This window comes from Salmo salar, chromosome ssa28 (genome assembly GCF_905237065.1).
Source record: "Salmo salar chromosome ssa28, Ssal_v3.1, whole genome shotgun sequence".
Classification (NCBI taxonomy): domain Eukaryota; kingdom Metazoa; phylum Chordata; class Actinopteri; order Salmoniformes; family Salmonidae; genus Salmo; species Salmo salar.
The window spans coordinates 34,582,416-34,604,915 of record NC_059469.1 but is presented as its reverse complement, the minus strand read 5'-3'; positions in this window follow the sequence as shown (position 1 = coordinate 34,604,915).

The window sequence follows — 22,500 nt, the reverse complement described above, 5'->3', positions numbered from 1 at the left end:
ATATATATGTAATAATATGTATGCATGTGTATGCGTATGCATATGTGTATATGCATGCGTATGTATATGCGTATCGTATATATAGCATTAATATTATGTGCTATGTGCATATATATATTACGTATGCGTATGTACATGTGCATTATATATATGTACGTATGTACGTATGCATGTAATAATATACAGTAGTAATGCAATATACATATGACGTATGTATGCATGTATGTTATATGTACATTATTTATACATATACTGTATATGCGTATGTCATATATCATATATATGTACACATATATATATACATACACACATTAATATGTATATATGTACGTACATATACGCGCGTATATACATGCGTGCATACACACATATACGTACATATACGTACGTACATATATACGTACGTACATGTACATGCAGTATATGTCTGTGCATACATATACATATCTATATGTGCATGACATACACATACACGTACACGCATATATGTATACATATATATACGCATATACATATATATATGCAATATTCACGTATATATATACGCATATGCATATATGCATATGTATATATACATATACATATATATGCACGTATACATATATATATATATGCGTCTATATACATATACATATACATATATATGCACGTATATATATATGCATACATATACGTATCTATGCGTACGTATACATACCAAACATATATATATATACATATGCATACACGTACATATATACACATACATATCATATACATGTACACGTATGCGTATGTATATATATACACGTATGCATATAATAGTATATGCATATATATACATACACATATATACATATATATACAACATATATATGTATACAATATATACATATGCTATCGTATATGCATATATATATACATAATATACATATCATATTATATACGTATACAGTATATAGGAGTATATACATATATCATATATATATATATACACATATATGCACGCATATATATATATATATACATATATATACAACATACACACATATATACATACATACACACATACATACGTATGCATGCGTACATATAGCTGCATCCACATTCATATACGTACGTATACATATACATAATCTATACATACGTATATACATATATATAGAATATGCATGTACTTATATGTATACATACACACGCACGTATGTGCACGCATATACTGCATACATATATATATGCACATATTACGTATGCATATCACAATACATATATATATGCGCGTATGCATATATATATGCATCATATATATATATATATGTACATATGCATATACATAATATATATACATATACATATATATACACATTGCGTATATATATATATACATCTGTATATGCAGCACATACATATATATACACATATACGTATATGTATACGTCTATATATACACGTATGCATATACGTATTGTATGCACGTATGTAATATATGTACGCCAATATGCATGTAAGCACACATATATATATATGCATGTGTGTGCTATACATACACACATATATGCATACATACACACATATACATACATATGCATACAATACATATATGTACACATACATACGTACATAAACGTACATGTACGTTTACATACTTCGCCATATCTATGCATACGTATACATATATATGTATGCATGTGCATATATATGTGTATGCATTACATGTCACATACGCATACGCGCATGTATGATATGCGTATGCTATATATACTGCAGTATGCGTATGTATAACATATGCATATATATACACGTATGCGTATATTGTTGTGCGCATGTGCGTGTGCGTATGTATGGCACGGCGTAGTATAATATATGCACGTATGCATGTATGCGTCTGTAATACGTATGCAGCTATGCATGTATGCGACATATGGTATGCACGTACGTATGCGTAATCTGTACGTACGTTATGCGTACGTACGTACGTATGCATATGTGCATGTGCGGTAATTAATTTTAATACTTGCATGCATATGTGTGTGTATGTGTGCACGTATGCGTATGTGCGTATTGTACGTATGCGTATGTGTAATACGTATGCGTAATATGTAATGCATATTTGCGTATGCGTATGTATGTGTGTATATGCATATGCATGTATGTGATATTGTTATGCGTATGTATGTGTGTGTTGTGTATAATAATAATAATATGCGTATGCGTATGTGTACGTATGTATGTGTTAATAATATGTATGTATGTATATCTAATAATATGCATGTATGCAATAATAATAATGTAATGTTATGCACGTAATAATATGTACGTATATGTATATGTATATGTAATACGTAATATGTGTAATAATAATTATGTAATATAATAATATGTAATATGCAATAATACGTAATATGTGTGCGTTATGTGTATGTACGTAGTAATATGTCACGTATGTGTAATGTGCGTATGTATGTACGTACGTATGTGTGTATGTGCAGTATGTGTGTGTGTATGGGTATGTGTGTGTAATGTGTATGTGTATGCGTATAATATGTATGCAGATATGTGTGTGTATGTAATAATAATAATGTGTATACGTAATAGCCAATATAATAATATTGTGTGTGCGTATGTGTTGCACGTAATAATTATGCACGTATGTATTAATAATGTGCATGTATGTTATGCACGTATGTGTGTAATATGCGTATGTAATAATAATAGTAATAATATGTCACGTATCAATGTATGCGTATGCATTACTGCGTACGCAATGCGCGTTATGTATGCACGTATGCGTATGTATGCATGCGTATAATAATATGCACGTGCACGTACGTATGCGTAATCTGTACGTACGTATGCGTACGTTATGCGTATGTAATGCGTATGCGTACGCGTACGTATACGTATATGTATGTACGTATGTTACGCATGTGCGTATGTATGCGTTATGCGTATGTGCGTATGTACGTATGCGCATCATGCATGTATGCGTATGTATTATGCATGTGTACATTATGCAGTTATGTGTGTGTATGCATGTACATGTGTATGTGTGTATGCACATATGCAGTATGTATTTGCACAACCGTATGCGTAATAATATGTCTGTGCATGCATGCGGCCGTACGTATGTGTGTGCGTATGTGTGTATGTGTGCATGTGTGTGTTGTGTGTGTATGTGTGTGTGTTTATGCGTATGTGTGTATTGCGTATGTATGCGTACGTATGTGTATGCGCATGTGTTGTGCGTATGTGTGTGTTGCGTTATGCATGTGTGCGTATGTGCGTATGTGTGTCATGTGTTGTGTGTATGTGTGTGCGTGGCATTATCTTCATTGTATTGCATTATTGTATTATGCACATATGCATGTATGTTTTGCACGTATGCCATGTGTGCATATGTGTATATGTATGCATATGTATGTATGTGCATGTATATGTACGTATGTATGTGTATGCAGTATGTATTGTTATGCATATGCATGTATGTGTAATAATTAATACATGTACATGCACATGCACGTACACGCACGTATGTACGTATGCGTATGCACATATGCATGTATGTGCACGTATGCATGTGTATGCATGTTATGCATATTATATGTGCAGTTATGTGTCATGTGCAAATACATGTTTAATAATAATAATGCGTATGTATTGCATGTGCGCATATTTTATGTGCATGTGCTACGTATGTATGTATGCATCTGTAATACGTATGCATTTGTACGTATGTATGCACATATGTATGTACACATGTACGTAATCTGTACGTACACATGTACATGCATTATGCACATGTATGTATATGCATATGCAGCTGCACATGCATATGCACGTATGTAATACGTATATGCACATTGTGCATGTTATGTATGTCACATGCGTATATATGCACACTGCATGTACATTGTATGTATGCATGTAGCATGCACGTAACGTATACGTACGCATTACGTATGCACGTACGTATGTGCATGTGCATGTGTATATGCGCATGTGCATGTATGCGTATGCATGTATGTATACGTATATGTGCGCATGTGCAGTATGTATGTGCATGTATGTATGCATATGCATGTGGCAGCATGACACGTATGCATATATCATTGTGCATCCTGTATGCATGTGCATGCATGTATATGTGCACGTATGTAATATGTTTGTACATATGCGTGTCTGTACGTACGTATACATGCAATACATATACGTATATGTAATACGTATGCAGTACGCGTACGTATGCGCACGTATATGTAAAAACATGTACGCATGCGTATGTATGCACGTTATGCGTATGTGCACGTAATGCGTATGTATGCACGTAATGCGTATGCAGTAATAATATGCGTAATACGTAGCGTGGTATGTGGCTGTGCATGTGTAATAATGTATGCACGTAATATAATATGTGTCGTATGTACGTATGCATATGCGTATGTAAAATAATATGCGCATGTATGTACGTATGCCTCCGTATGTAATATGCATATATATATATATGTGCATGTGTATGTAATATTGCATATGTAATACGTATGTGTACGTATGTATGTATGCATAATACGTATGTGTATATGTGTGTATGCATGTATGTGCATGTACATATGCATATGTATATGCACGCATGTATGTATGTATGTACGTATGTATGTACACGCCATGTATGTATGCATGTGTAATATGTATGTGTATATATGCAATAATAATAATAATATGTATGCACGTATGCGTATGCAATATATGCACGTATACGTATGTGTATGCCGTCTATGTGTGTATGCGTATGTATGCATGCACACGTATGCACGTATGTGTATACGTATGTATGCCGTATGCAGTAATATGTATGCACGCTTGCATGTACGTATGTGTGTACGTATGTGTATATGCATATGTAATATGCTATGTGTACGCATATGCATGTAGTATAATATGTGCATGCATGCAATATGTGCGTACGGCGCATGCGCATGTGTATGTGTGCGCGTGTGTGCGCATGTAATGCGTGTGTATGCTGCATGTGTGCGCATGCGTATTACTTGCGTATGTGCGTAGTGTGTACCTGCGTGGCGCATATGTGCACGTATGCAGTATGTGTAATGCGTCTGTATGTACGTATGCGTATGCAGTAATAATAATGCACGTACGGCATGCGTACGTACGTATGCGTATAAATATGCGTATACGTCGTCATTACATATTGCATGCGCACGTATGTGAGTAATATGCGGCTAATAATAATATGCACGTATGCAATAATGCTGCACGTAATAATAATGTGCATTATGTGTATGCACGTATGCGTATGTGTGCACGTATGCGTATGTATGTACGTATGTGTGCGTATGCGTATGTGTATATGCGTATGTATAATACGTATGCGTATGTATGCGTATGCAGTATGTATGTGTATGCGCATGTGCATGTATGTAATGCGTATGTCAATAATATGCGTATGTGTAATAATAATATGCGCGTAATAATAATAATAATAATAATAATAATAACGCAATATGTGTATATGTACATGTATATATGTACGTATGTATGCACGTATGCGTATGTATGTGTAATGTACGTATGTATGTACGTATGCAGTATGTATGCACGTATGCGTATGTGTATGCGTCTATGTATGCATGCATGTACGTATGTGTATGCATACATGTACATGTCTATGCATGCCTGTACAGCCCATGCATATGCAGTATGTATGTGCATGTACATGCACGTACATGTACACACGTATGTGTAATACGTATATGTACACGTATACGTATGTATATGCACGTATGCATGTATGTATGCATGTGTGCATATGCATGTATAATATATGCGTATGTATGTACAGTATACGTATAATATATGTGCATATGTATACATATGCATATATATGTCATATGCAGTATAATATGTGCATGTATACACACACATATGTATATATGTGCATATGTATATACGTAATAATAATAATAATAATATGTGCACGTATATGTATGCACGTATGTATGTGCAATAATATGTACGCATGTATGTACGTATGCATATGTATGTATGTATGTAATACGCATATATATGTATATCGTATATATGCATATACATATGTATATACGTCTATATGCATATGCATATGCATATATATGCACATGTATGTATATGCAGCACATATATATCTATACATGCAGTATGCATGCATACGTATGCATACATATATATTACGTATGCATGCACGTACATATGCACACACGTATGTATATGCATATGTATGTACACATATGCAATAATATATATGCACGTATGTATGTACATGTATATATGCATGTACATATATATATATGCATATACATATACATGTACATATATATGTACATATATATATATGTATATACACCACATATACATATATATATATATACATGTATATATATACATATATATATATACACATATAATATATATGCATATATATATATACACATATGTATACACATATACATATGTATATGTATATGCGCGTATGTGTACGTAATACGTATGTATGCCATACGTATATGTATAAATCTGTGTATGCATGTACGTATGCATATGTGTATGTACGTACATGTGTTTTTGTATCTGTACGTACGTATACATGCACACGTATGCATGTATGTATTTTGTATCATTGCACATGCATATGCACATGTATATGTATATGCGTATGCATGTATGCACATGTACGTATGTATGCACATGCCACATATGTATATGTGCAGCGTAGCTGTATGCAGCATGCGCTATTAATATATGTGCGTATGTAATGCGTATGCGTATGTGTAATAATGCGTAATATGCGTATGCGTATTAATATGTACGTATGCATGTATGTATGCGTATAATGCACTTGCATGTGCGGCGTAATATGTAATATGTACGTATATGTATATGCGTATGTATGTGTGTAATAATATGCACGTATGTATATATGCACGTATGTATACGTATGTACATGTAAATATATACACGTAATGCGTATGTGTGTATATATGCACGTATGTATGTCGTATACGTATATGTGCACATAATACATGTAATAATATATACGTCTAATAATAATAAGCTATGCATGTACGTATGTATGCACGTATGTATATACGTACGTATGCGCCATCTATACATGCATATACATGCATGCAGCTATGCGTATGTATATATGCGTATGCATACACACATGCGTATGCACATGTATATATATACATATATATATACACATGTATACATATATATGCATATGTATACATATGTATGTCATGTACGTATGTGTATGGCACATATGCGTAATGCGTATGCATATGTGCAGTATGTATATGTGTATATGCACGCATGTGCAATATGTAATAATAATAATACGTATGTGTAATACGTATATGTGCATGCAATAATATGTATGTATGCACGTATATGTATGCATGTGTATATGCACATATGCATATATGCACGTATATGTGCATATATGCACGTATGTATACGTATGTGCACGTATGTATGTATGCACGTATATGCACATGTAATATATGCACATATGTGTGTGCACGCTATTAATATGTGCGTATGCAGTATGTGTATGCATGTGTGTATGTGCCATATATGTGTATAACATAATATGTGCATGTGTGTACACATATGCATGTGTGCATGCATTATATATGCATGTATGTAATGCATGCATGCAATATGCATAATAATAATAATATGCATGTATGCACACATGCATATGCACGTATATGTATATACATATATATGCACATATGCGTATGTATACACATGTATATGTACATATATGTGCTGCAGTATGTATATGTGCATGTATATATATGCACGTATCATATGCACGTATATATGTATATATGTATGTATGCATATATGTATGTATATATACACGTATGTAATACATGTGTATGCACATGTATATACATATGTGTATGCACATGTATGTATGCATATATACACATATGTATATATATGTACACATATGTGTGCATGTGTTGTATATATGTGTGTATATATATATGCACGCTATATGTATATATAATATGTACGCAATGTGTGTATGTGTACGTAATGTGTATCAAAAATGCGTATGTGTATGTGCGCATTAATAATATGTGCATGCGCATGTGTGTATGCGTAATATGCATGTATATGCAGCTGTGCGTATGTATGGCACGCAAATATCAATCATGTATGTGCATGCACGTACATGTCTGCACATATAATACGTATGTATGCGCATATATGTCATGTAGCACGTACACATGTATATGTTGTATGTATATGCGTGCGTATATGTATATGCATGTGCATATGCGTATGTGTAATACGTATGTATGTGTATCGCGCAGCGTATGTTGTATCATATGCGTACGTACATTAATATGTGTGTGTACTTTTTATATGCGTATGTAATATGTGCGTGTGCCATGTGCGTATGTGCGTATGTGTAATGTATGCGTATGTGCACGTATGTGCATGTGTATGCGTATGCGTATGTATGCGTATGCGCATGCGTATGTGTATGTGCGTACGTACGTATACGTATCTGTGTGCGTATGTATGCGTATGTGTGTGCGTAGCGTCGTAATATGCACGTATGTATGTGCGTATCTGGCGTATATATGTAATACGTATGCAGTATGTGTACACATGTAATACGTATGTATTATAATATTTGGCCATCGTATTATCATGTGTATATGTGTATGTGTATGTCGTGCGCAATATCATCATATAATATGTGCACGTGTATCTGGCTTTTGTCATGTGTGTGCCCTTGCATCCATTACGTACGCACGTATATGTATATGCGTACGTACGTATGTGCGTACATGCACGTTTAATATCTACGCATGCCACATATCTGTATGCACATGTGTATATATGCGTGTGTATGTGTGTATATGTACGTGTGTGCGTAATATGTATGCATATGTATGTGTATGCGTGTATCATACCACATGCTAATATCATCTGTGTACATGTGGTATCTCTTGTTTGCATGCATCTAGCCGTACGTATATATGTGTATGCCGCGTATGTACATGTATATATGTGTACACATATATATGTATGCATATATATACATATGCATGCCATATGCATGCCACGTGTATGTACATGTAGCATACATATCATATATGTGTACATGCATACATGTGCATCAATATGCATGCATGCATGTATATATGTACAGTATATATGTGTGTGCATGTATATGCATGTATGCATATGTGCACATACACATATAATATGCACAGCATATGCATATGTATATATATGCATGCATACATGTACATGTCTGTGCATGCATATGTATGCGTACATGCGTACGTATGTATGCATATATGCACGTATATGTAATAATAATACGCATATGTACGTATGTAATAATAACGTACACGTACGTGTGTTATTACATACACATTACATGCATGTACCGTATGCGGCGTACGTATATGTACGTACGTACGTTTATGTGTATGCACAATATATGTACGTACGTACGTATATGTACGTATATGTATGTACGTACGCATATTGTGCATGTATGTATGTACGCATGCATGTATAATAATGTGCGCATGTGTTGTGTAATACGTACGTATATGCATACATGCACGTATGTGTATGCACGTATGTATGTATGTGTATCGCATGCATGTGTATATGTGTAATACATGCATAATAATATGCAGTACACATGTGTATATGTATATACACATATATGTGTACATATACATGTATATATACATGTGCATATGTGTATATACATATATATATATATACATGCAGCCTATATACATATCTATACATACATACATAATATACACGTGGCATATGTACATATGTATATATATGTATGCATGCAATACACATGCATATACGCATATATATGTACGTATATGTATGTATATGCATATATACTGCATATACGTAATATATATGCATATACACATATGCATATGTATAATACATGCATGCATGTACGTACATATGTATATACACATGCATATGCATACATACATATATATGTACATGCATATGCAGTACACATATATATATGCACGTACGTATGTGAAAATACGTAATAAGTACGTATGTGCATGCACGTATGTATATGTGCACGTAATAATAATAATATGTGTCAATACGTACGTATGTGTACGCATGCATGTGTGTGCATGCATGCAATAATAGCCGTACGTATGTGTGTGCGTACCGTATGTGTGCATGCATATCATGTCGTAATACGCATGCATCTGTGTGCATGCATGTGTATGCGGCGCATATGTATGCGTACGCATCCATGTGTGTGTGTGCATGCGTATGTATGTAATAATATGTAATATGCACATGTATGTATAATATGCATGCAGCATATATGTGCACATATATGTGTGCATGTGCATATGTATGTGCACGTACATGCATGTAACAATATGTATGCATGCACATATGTGCGTGTGTACATGCAATATGTACATGCATGCACATGTATGTATGTACACATGTGTGTATATGTGTCACATACACATGTATATATATGTGCATTACATATATGTGTGTACATACATATGTATATGTATGCGTATGTATGCCATATGCAGCCTAATAATATATGCATATGCATTACACTTGCATGTGCACGTATGTATATGTACATACGTACATATGCAGTAATCTATGCATACATGTATACATTGCACATGTGTGCATGTATATGCATGTATGCATGCACACATGCATGTGCACATGTGTGTGTGCACATGTGTATGTACATGTATATGCACATGTGCATGTATGTGTACGTATATGCACATGTGCATGTATGTACATGCATGCATGTATGCAATGCATGTATGCGCATGCGTGTGTTGTGTGTGCTGCGTATGCGTACGTATGTAATGCACGTACGTATATGTACGTATGTGCAGTGCGTATGTGCATTGCACGTATGTGTAATGCGTATAATATGCATATAATATGTGCACGTACGTACGTACGTACGTATGTACGCGTGCTGTGCGTACGTGCACGTAATAATAATATAATACGTACGTATGTATGTATACGTACACAATACATATGTGCATGCATACGTATGTATGTGTGCACATGCACATATATACATGCACATGCACATGTGTGTACATGCACATATATATGTATGTATACATGCAATATGTAATATATATGTGCACATCATATGTGTGCATATGTGTATATACCGCACATGTGTGTGCATATATGTATCTGTATATGCATGTGTGCGTGTATATAATATGTGCACGTATGTATACTTGCATATATATCATGTATACATGTATGTGCAGCCACATGCAGCTATATGCACACACATGTATACGTACATACATACGCACATGTCGTACATATACATGCATACGTATATGCATGCATATATACATGCATATGTACGTACATATATATGCATGCATATGCATTACATGTATGCATATACACATACATGTACAGTACATATATGCATGCATGGATGTACATATATGTGCATGCATATAATAGCCATGTGTATACACATCTGTATGCACATAGTATGCAGCCTGCATGCATATATATGTGCATGTACATGCATAATATGTATGTGCATACACATGCACGTATGTATGCATGCACGTATATATATGCATGCACATGCACACTGTATGTGCATGTACATGCATGCAGTATGCACGTATGTACGTATATGTATGTGTATATGCAATATATGTACGTATGCATATGTATGCATGTATGCACATATGCATGTAATAATACTGTGTACATGCCGTGTAATATGTATACACATACACTGTGCATGCATGTATAGCCATGCATGTACACATGCATATATGTATACACATGCAATATATGTACGTATATGCATGCATGTATGTGCATGCACGTATGTGCTACATGCATATGTATATATGCACGGCGCACTTTGTCGCGTGTATATGCACGCACATGTATGTATGCATGCATGCACGTATGTATGTGTACATGCACGTAATAATAATAATAATATGTGTACATCACATGTGCACATGCAACAATATATGTGTGCACGTGCATGTGCGCATGCACGTATGTGTACGTATATGTATGTATGCATGCATACCATGTATGCCACTTTTTGTATATGTGTATGTATGCAGCCTGCAATATCAATATGTATGCATGCACGTATGTGTGCATGCACGTATGTGTGTGCAGTACACGTATGTATATGCATGCACGTATGTGTGTAATATGCGTATGTGTATGCAACGTACGTATGTATATGTACACATATGTATATGCACGCATGTATGTATGTACATGTATATACATACGTACATATATGCGCACGTATGTACGTACATGTATGCAATACACGTATGCATGCATATGCATGCATGCAATAATATGCATGCATGTATATGCATGCATGTATGCATGCATATGTATGCATACATGTACGTACATATGCATATACGTACATGTGCATGCAGTATATACATATGCATGGATGTATGCATGTATATGCACATGCATATATATATATATGTGCATGCATAATACCATGCACGTAATAATACTGTACACATGCATGTATATATATGCACGTATGTATATATGCATACTATATATATGTATACATGTACACACATGCACATGTATACATTTGTATATGTATATGTACATACACACATGCACGTATGTATGCGTACGCATAATATGCACGTATGTAATAATATGCGGCCATACGTAATAATACGTACGTACGTACGCACGTATGTATGCGTACGTATGTGTATACGTACGTATAATAATATGCACGCGTATATGTATGCACGTACACGCACATATGCAGCCATATATGTATGTATGCACGTACGTATGCGTATGTGTGTAATACACATGCGTACATGCGCATGCAATACGTACATGCATGTACGTATATGCATGCGCATGCGTACGTACATTACATACGTATGTGTATGCGTACGTACGTATGCGTATGTATGTGTATGTAATATGTATGCGTACGTATGTATATAATAATAATAATGTAATAATAATACGTATGTACGTACGTAATAATATATGCGTACGTATGTATGCATACATGCACGTAATAATAATATGTACGTAATAATAATAATAATAATAATACGTACGTACGTACGTACGCACGTATGTGTATATATGCGTACGTATGTAATACTTTTGTGTGCGTATATGTACGTACATGCACGTATGTAATATGCATTGCACATGCGTATGTATGTAATGCGGCGTATAATGCACGTATGCAATAATATATGGCATGTATGGGCAATATGCGTATGTGTATGCGTACGTACGTATATGCGTACGTATGTATGTACGCGTATGTGCGTACGTATGTGTGTGCATGCATGTGCGTATGTGTATGTGCGTACGTATGTACTAATGCGGCCGTATGTGTGTACATGCGTATGCGTACGTATGTGCGTACGTATGTGTACGTACATGCACGTAATGCGTACATGCGCACGTATGTGTGTGTGCGCGTATGTGTATGTATGTGCACGTACGTACGTACGTGCGTTACGTATGTGCACGTATGTATATGTAATAATAATATGCAATACGTACATGTGTATATGCTGTGCGTATATGCGCGTAATAATAATAATAATATGCATGCATGCGTATGTCACGTACGTACGCACGTATATGTACGTACGTATGTAATGCATGCGCGTATATATACGCACGTATGTACATATACATAATGCAATACGCACGTACGTACGTAATAATAATAATAATAATAATATGCGCATGCATGCAATATACGTATGTATGCGTAATATGTAATACGTACATGCAATACGTACGTAGCTATACGCATGCGTATATATGCACGTACATGTCGTAATATATGCATACGTATGTATATTGTATGCATGTATGCATGTATATGCATGTATATGTGCATGTAATAATATGTATGTATGCATGCATGTATGTATGTATGCATGCATGCAGTATATACATGCATGCATATGTAGCCTGCGTATACGTATATACATATGCATATATGCATGTATGCATGTGCATGCACATGCATGTATATGCACGTATGTATATGCATATGCATGTAATACGCATGCATATGTACATGTGCAGCCATATGTATATGCATGCATGTAATAATATGCGTATGTCGTAATGTGCAGCGCGTATGTGTAATAATGCGTATGTAATACGTGCACGTATGTGTGCATGCGTATGTATATGTATATATCTGTATGTGTAATATGCACGTATGTAATACGTATGTATGTATGCGGCATAATATGTGTGTACGTAGCGTAATAATAATAATAATAATACGTACGTAATAATACGTACGTACATGCATGTATATATGCATGCATGCACATATATATGTATGTACATGCACGTACGTATGTATGTATACGTATGTATGCACATGCCGTATGTGTGTACGTATATGGGCAATATGCGTGTATGTGTGCATTACATGCATACATGTATGCATGCATATATATGCACATGCATATGCAGTACGTATATGTATGTACGTACAGTATGCGTATGTGTATATGTACGTACATATGTACGTACATGCATGTATGTATACATGTATATGCATACGTATATAATAATACATACACATATGTGCATACATGCACACATATAATATTTGTTTTGTGCACGTAATAATAATATGTACGCATGTATATAATATAATAATATGTATGCAATACGTACGTACGTCGTTGCGTATGTATGCGTAATATGTATGTAATAATATGTGCAGTACGTACGTATGTAATACGTACACGTAATAATATGCACGTATGTGTGTATGTATGCACGTACGTACGTATGTAATACGTACGCATGCACGTATGTATACGTACGTACGTACGTATGGCATATGCATGCGTACGTATGTACGCACGTATATAATACGTACGTTACGTATGTGCGTATGCGCGTGCGTACGTATGTGTGTGGCCGTATGTGCATGCAGTACGTATGCGTTATGTGCGTATGTATATTTGCGTACGTACGTACGTACGTATGTGTGCATGCATGTATGTACGTACGTATGCATGTAATGCACGTACGTATGTATGTATGCATATATACGTATGTACATGTTGTAATAATATGTAATAATACGTACGTATGTGTATGTGGCGTATATACTGTATGTACGTATGCATGTATGCATATACATATATACATGCGCATGTATATATATGCACATATATAATAATGCATGCATATATGTACATGCACGTATATGTACATGCACGTATATATGTATATACGTATGTATATGTATATAATATGTACACATGTATATATGCACGTATATATATGTCATGTATATGTAATATATACATGTACATATATATATATGTATACACACATGTATATATGTCGTACATGTAATAATAATATATGTATATACACATATATATATATACAGTATGTGTATGTGTGTGTAATGCGTATGTGTGTGTGTGTGTATATGCACGTATGTAATAATAATACGTATGTGTATGCATGCACGTATGTATGTGTGTACGCATGTATATGTGTATGCAGCTGCCTGCAATAATAATATGTACGTGCGCATGTATATGTGTATGTACGTATGTACGTACGTACGTATGCTGCGCATGTATACGTACGTACGTACGCACGTATGCATGCGTATGCGTACATGCACGTATGCGTACATGTATGCGGCCCATGCGTACGTACGTATGCGTACGACGTATGCATGTCTGTGGGTATGCGTATGTATGCGTATGCATGCATGCACGTAGTAATATGCGTAACTGCGTATGTGTGCAGCGCATATACGTGTATGCGTATGTGCAGCTAATATTGCGTATGCGCGTATGTATGCATGCATGCGTACGGCCATGTGTGCACGTACGTATGCACGTACGTATGTATGCACGTACGTAATAGTAATACGTATGTGTATGCACGTATGTAATACGTATGTGTGTGCATATATGCTGTGTGCGTATGCATGCATGTATGCATGCGTATGTGTACATATGCGTATGTACATGCATGTGTGCATATGTGCACGTATGTGCATGTGCAGTATGTGTACGTATGCGTATGTAATACGTATATGTATGTATGTGTATGTCACGTATGTATGCATATGCATGTATATGTGCATGTAATATGTGTATGTATGTAATAACACATTTGCAATATATGTACGTATGTAATGCACGTAATAATAATGTGTACATGCACATGCACGTATGTACATGCATATATATGCACGTATGTATGTATGTACACATATATATTACGTACATGTAACATACGCTAATAATATGTATATATATACACATATGTAATTATGTATGTGTTGCACATATATAATGTATATATATATACACACACATATATGTGTATGTATATATATATATATATATATATATACTGCACATGTATATATATATACATACATATATACATACGCATGTGTAATATGCGCGGCCACGTAGTAATAATGTCATGTATGTACGTACGCACATATATGTATGCACGTATGTGTATGTATACGTACGCATATATGTGTAATACGTACGCATGCACGTATGTGTGCGTGCATATGTAATATGTATGTGCGCGTATAATATGCATGCGTATGTATGTGTGCGTATTAATATGTGTGTACATGTCACATATGTCGCGCCGCTAATAATACGTATACGTAATAATACGTATGCATATATGCATATATACATAGCGTATATATATATACGTATGTATGCATGTACGTATGCGTAATACGTATGTGTGTACGTATGTATGCATATGCATGTATGCACATGTACGTATATGTGTATGCATGCATGCATGTATGTATATGCAGTGCTGTATGTATACATATGTGCACGTATGTATGTACACATGCACATATGCATGTATGTATACGTACATACGTATATATGCCGTATATGTATAACATTTTGTATAATATATGCATATGTATTAATATGTAATAATGTATGTATGTATGTATGTGTGTAATAATATGCATGCAATGCAATACGTATATGTGCACGTATGTGTGCATGCAATACATGTACATGCACATATATATATACGCACATGCAGTACATGCATATGTATGTATACATGCACATATATTAAATGCACATGCATATATGTATATGCATGCATGTAATATAAGCATATGTGCATGCACGTATGTGTGTGTGCACATGCACGTATATGTATGCATGCACGTATGTGTATATGTAATAATAATATGTATATGTATGTGTAATATGTACATATGTATGCAATATGTATATGCATATGCATGTAATAATATGCATGTATATGTATGTACGTATATACGTAATCTATGCATGCAGCTATAATAATATGTACATGCATATGTATACGTATATATGCACGTATGTAATAATACGTACACATCTACGTACGTATGCACGTATGTGCATGCACATGCACGTACATATGCACGTATGTGTGGCATAATAATAATAGTGTGTAATATGCATGTACGCACGTATGTGCATGCATGCACATATGTATATGTACACATATATGTATATGTACATACATATGTCTGGCATGCGCACATGCGTATATATATGCGGCACACATGTATGTATGTATGTGTATGTGCGCAATATGTATGTGCGTATGCGTAATAATAATATGCAGTAATAATATGTACGTACGTATGCGTATGCGTATGTGTATATGCGCACATGCGGCCACATGTATAATAATACGTACGTATATGTATAAGTGCATATATACGTAATATGCACGTATGTGTAATACGTACGTACGCATGCACGTACGTAGCATGAAGCGCGGTGTTGACGATATATGCGTATGTGCATTGCACGTATGTATACGTATGTGCACGTATGTATATGCATGCACATACGTAATAATATGCATGCGTATGTATGCATACATGCATACGTACACGCTATGTGTATGCGTACGTACATGTGTATGTACGCACGTATATGTGTGTAATGCATGTGTATGCATTGCGCATATGTAATAATAATGTATGCACACATGCATGTGTATATATGCATACATGCACGCACGTATGTGCATGCACATGCATGTAGCTATGTGCACGCATGTGCTGTACACATATATATATACGCTGCACATGCACGTATATATATACATGCATGTATATATGTATGCATGTATGTGCACACTGTGCACATGTATATGTGCATGCATGCACACATGTGTGCGTACACGTACACATATATGTATATATGTATATGCATGCACACATATATATGTGTGCACATGCACGTATGCATGCACATATATATATATATGCACATATGTATGCATGTACATATATATATGCATATATATATATATACATACATGCATATATATACATATATATATATGTATATATATGCAGCCATACATATACATATCTATACATGCATATATATAATATACATGCGCGTATGTGTGCGTATGTACACATATGTAATATACGTACGTACACGCTACGTAATACGTACATGCATGCACGTATGTATGTACGTATGTATGTATATATGCCTGTTGCGTGTATTGACATGTATATATATCGTGTGCGTTGTTGTATTATATGCATATCGTGTGCACGTACATGTAATACGTACACGTGTGTATGCAATACGTATGTGTATACATTACATGCACATGTAATACGTACACGTACACATGTATCATGCCACGCATGTGTGTGCATGTACATATGTACGTACGCATGCATGTATGCATGCACATGTGTGTGTGTGTCTGCACATCATGTATGCACGCATGCAATACATGTGTGGTGCATTTTTATGTTTGTACACGTGTATGCACGTGTATGTGTACATGCACATGTACGTACACTGCATGCACGTAATAATATGCATGCATATGTGTGTAATAATATGCATATGTATAATAAGTATGTGTGTGTGCGTATGTGTATGTGTGCGTACATCTTTATGTATGTGCATGTGTATGTGTATATATATGCATACGTACGTAATCTGTACGTACGTATGTATGTACGTGCATGTATGGCATATATACCACATATGTGTACGGCCACATACACATGCAGTATGCATGCCACGTACACATGCACACATATATGCTGCATGTGTGTGTGTACATGCATGTGCACATGTATGTGTGCGTATAGGCAGCGTATGCATATATATGTCATACATAGGCAACATACATATGTACATTACCGCACATATGTACATGCATGCATATGTGCACGTACGTAATAATACGTACGTATGTATGTATGCGGCGTGTATATTGTATTACATGCGCTAATAATACCGGCGTATCGTGTACGTATATGTGTATGTGCGCTGTCTAATACGCACGTAATAATATGTATGTACGTACGTACGTATGTGTATGCGTACGTATAATACGTATGTAATATGCGTACGTACGTATGTATGTGCGTACGTACGTAATATATATACGTGGTATGCACGTATGCATGTGTATACGTATGGGCATGTGCATATGTGTATGCACAGCCATGTGCAATATATGCTGCATATGTGTATGTACGTACGTATGCATGTATGCATACGTATGTACATGTGTGTTATATGCATGCATGTGTGTGCATTGTATATGTGCAGTGCATGCATACATGTGTGTATGCATGCCATGTGTGTGTGTGTGTGTGTGTATGCGTATGTATGTGTGTGTATGCATATGTGCTGTATGCCATGTATATATATGTGCGTACATGCGTACGTATGTGCACGCATGTGTATGTACGTACGTATGCATGCACATGTATATGTGCACGTACATGCATGTGTGTATGTACATGCATGTGTGCGTGCACATGCACGTATGTGTGTGCATGCAATATGTACATGTATGCATGCATGTGGCATGTACGTACGTATGTACGTATGCATGTGTATTGTGTGCATGCTGTGTGTGTGTAATATGTGTGCATGCGTACGCCTGTGTGTGTGTGTGCATGCAGCATTGTATATGTGCAATGTGTATATATGTGTGTATATGTATTTTGTGTATGTGCATACATATATACACATGTATGTGTGTTACATGTGTGTGTGCATGTGCATGTGTGCTGTGTATTTGTGCACGTATGTGTGTGTATGTGTGTATGTCATGTGTGTGTGTAATGTGTGTATGTATGTGTATATATATATATGTATATGCACATGTGTATATATACATGTATGCACATGTGTGTGTGCACATATATATGTGTGCACTGCATGTAATATATATGTACAATACATGCATTTGTATGTGTGTTTTTGCACATGTGTGTGTGTGTGCATGTCTGTGGCACACCATGCATGTGTGTGTGTGTGTGTACGCGTGTATGTGTATGCACCTGCACACACATATGTGCCTGTGCACATGTGTATGCATCTGTGTGTGTGCACATGTGTATATGCACTCTATGTGTGTGTGTGTATGTGTTGTGTATATACATGTGTACATATGTGTCATGTGCGTGTGTAGTAATCTGGCCGCGTGTCATATGTGTTTTGCGTATCTAAGTAACCATGTTATATACCTGTGTGCCATACATGCTTCTTACTGTCATATCTTATCTTGCATCTCTCCACATATACATGTATCTGCATGTAAACATGCATGTGTGTGTGTGTACATGTCACGCCATGTATGCGTGCAGTATGTATGTGTATATCATGTGTGCATATGCGTACGTACGTATGCGGTAATGGCCAATAATGGCACGTGCGTGCATGTGTTATGTGTGCCAATATACTTGCGTATCGCCGTATGTACGTACGTATGTGCGTACGTATGTGTATGCGTACGTACGCATGCGTATGTATGCGCATGTATGTGTGCGTGCGTACGTACGTATGTAATACGCGCATGTGTGTGGAATGTACGTACATGCGTAATAATATGTGCGTGCGTGCCATGTGTGTATGTATGTATGTGTGTGTGTGTGTATAATAATGTGTGATGTATAATTTCTGTCAACCGATGTGTGTATATGTGTGTATATAATAATATGCGCATTGTATGTGCGTAATATGGTAATATGCGTAATAATATGCATTGCATGCAATAATATTAAGGCGCGTGTGCGTGCGTGTGTGCATGCATGTATGTATGTGCATGCGTATGCATGTGTGTATGTGTGTGGCTATATGTGTGTATATATGTATCACATGCACATATGTGTATGTGCATGCATGTGTGTGTACATGCATTTGTGCCACATATATATGGCATGTGTAAATATACAAATAATATGTATATGTGTGTACATACACATGTATATATACATGCATGTATATGCATGCACATGTATATATACACATATATGTATATATATATATATACACTTGCAAATACATGTATATGTGTGCATAGCTATGTATGTACATCTATACATATGTATATGCATGCATATATATATATATACATACACATGCATCATGTATATCTTATATGGATCTTATGTCTGGTGTATACGTAATATGCATGCATGCATGTAATACGTACGTATATATACACGTACGTATGCAGTACGTATGTATATACGTACAATATACATATATATGTAATAATATATGTGCATATGTGTAGCCATTATGTGCTCATGCATGCACTGTATCTGTAAGTACATGTGCATGTATGTATGCACGTATGTGTATGCACATGTATGTACGTATGTATATATATATCTGTACGACCTGCAATATATGTGCACATATGTGTGTATATATGTACATACATACATATATATGTGTGCATGTATATATGCATATACAGTGCATGCATGCATATGTGTATATGTCTGTGCATATGTACATGCATGTATGTATGTGTACATGTATATATATATTAATAACACATGCATGTATTATGTACATATATCATGTACATACACGTATGTGTCGCACATGTACACAATGCACATGTATATGTGCACATATATATGCACAATATGTATACATGCATGCGTGCACACATATGTGCATGCATACATGCACATGTGTGTGTATGTACATGCATGTATGCATTTGTATGTGTGTATATGTGCATATGTGTACAGTATGTCCATGTATGTACATACATGTATGTACATGCATGTATACATGCAGTATATACATTTGTATACATACATATATACATGTTATTACATATACACACATGTGCCATTGCCTGCCATTTGCCATGCCTTGTTCCATTGCCATGTTGCCTGCAGCTGGCATCATGTCTTTGTGCATATTGTTGTTTTTTATATATATGCCACCATGTCTCTGTATCTCTGTCTCTTGTTATCCTTTTATTATGTGTACATGTTATGCCATGGCCTTATTATTGTCTTATTCCTTGTTGCTTTGTTACAAA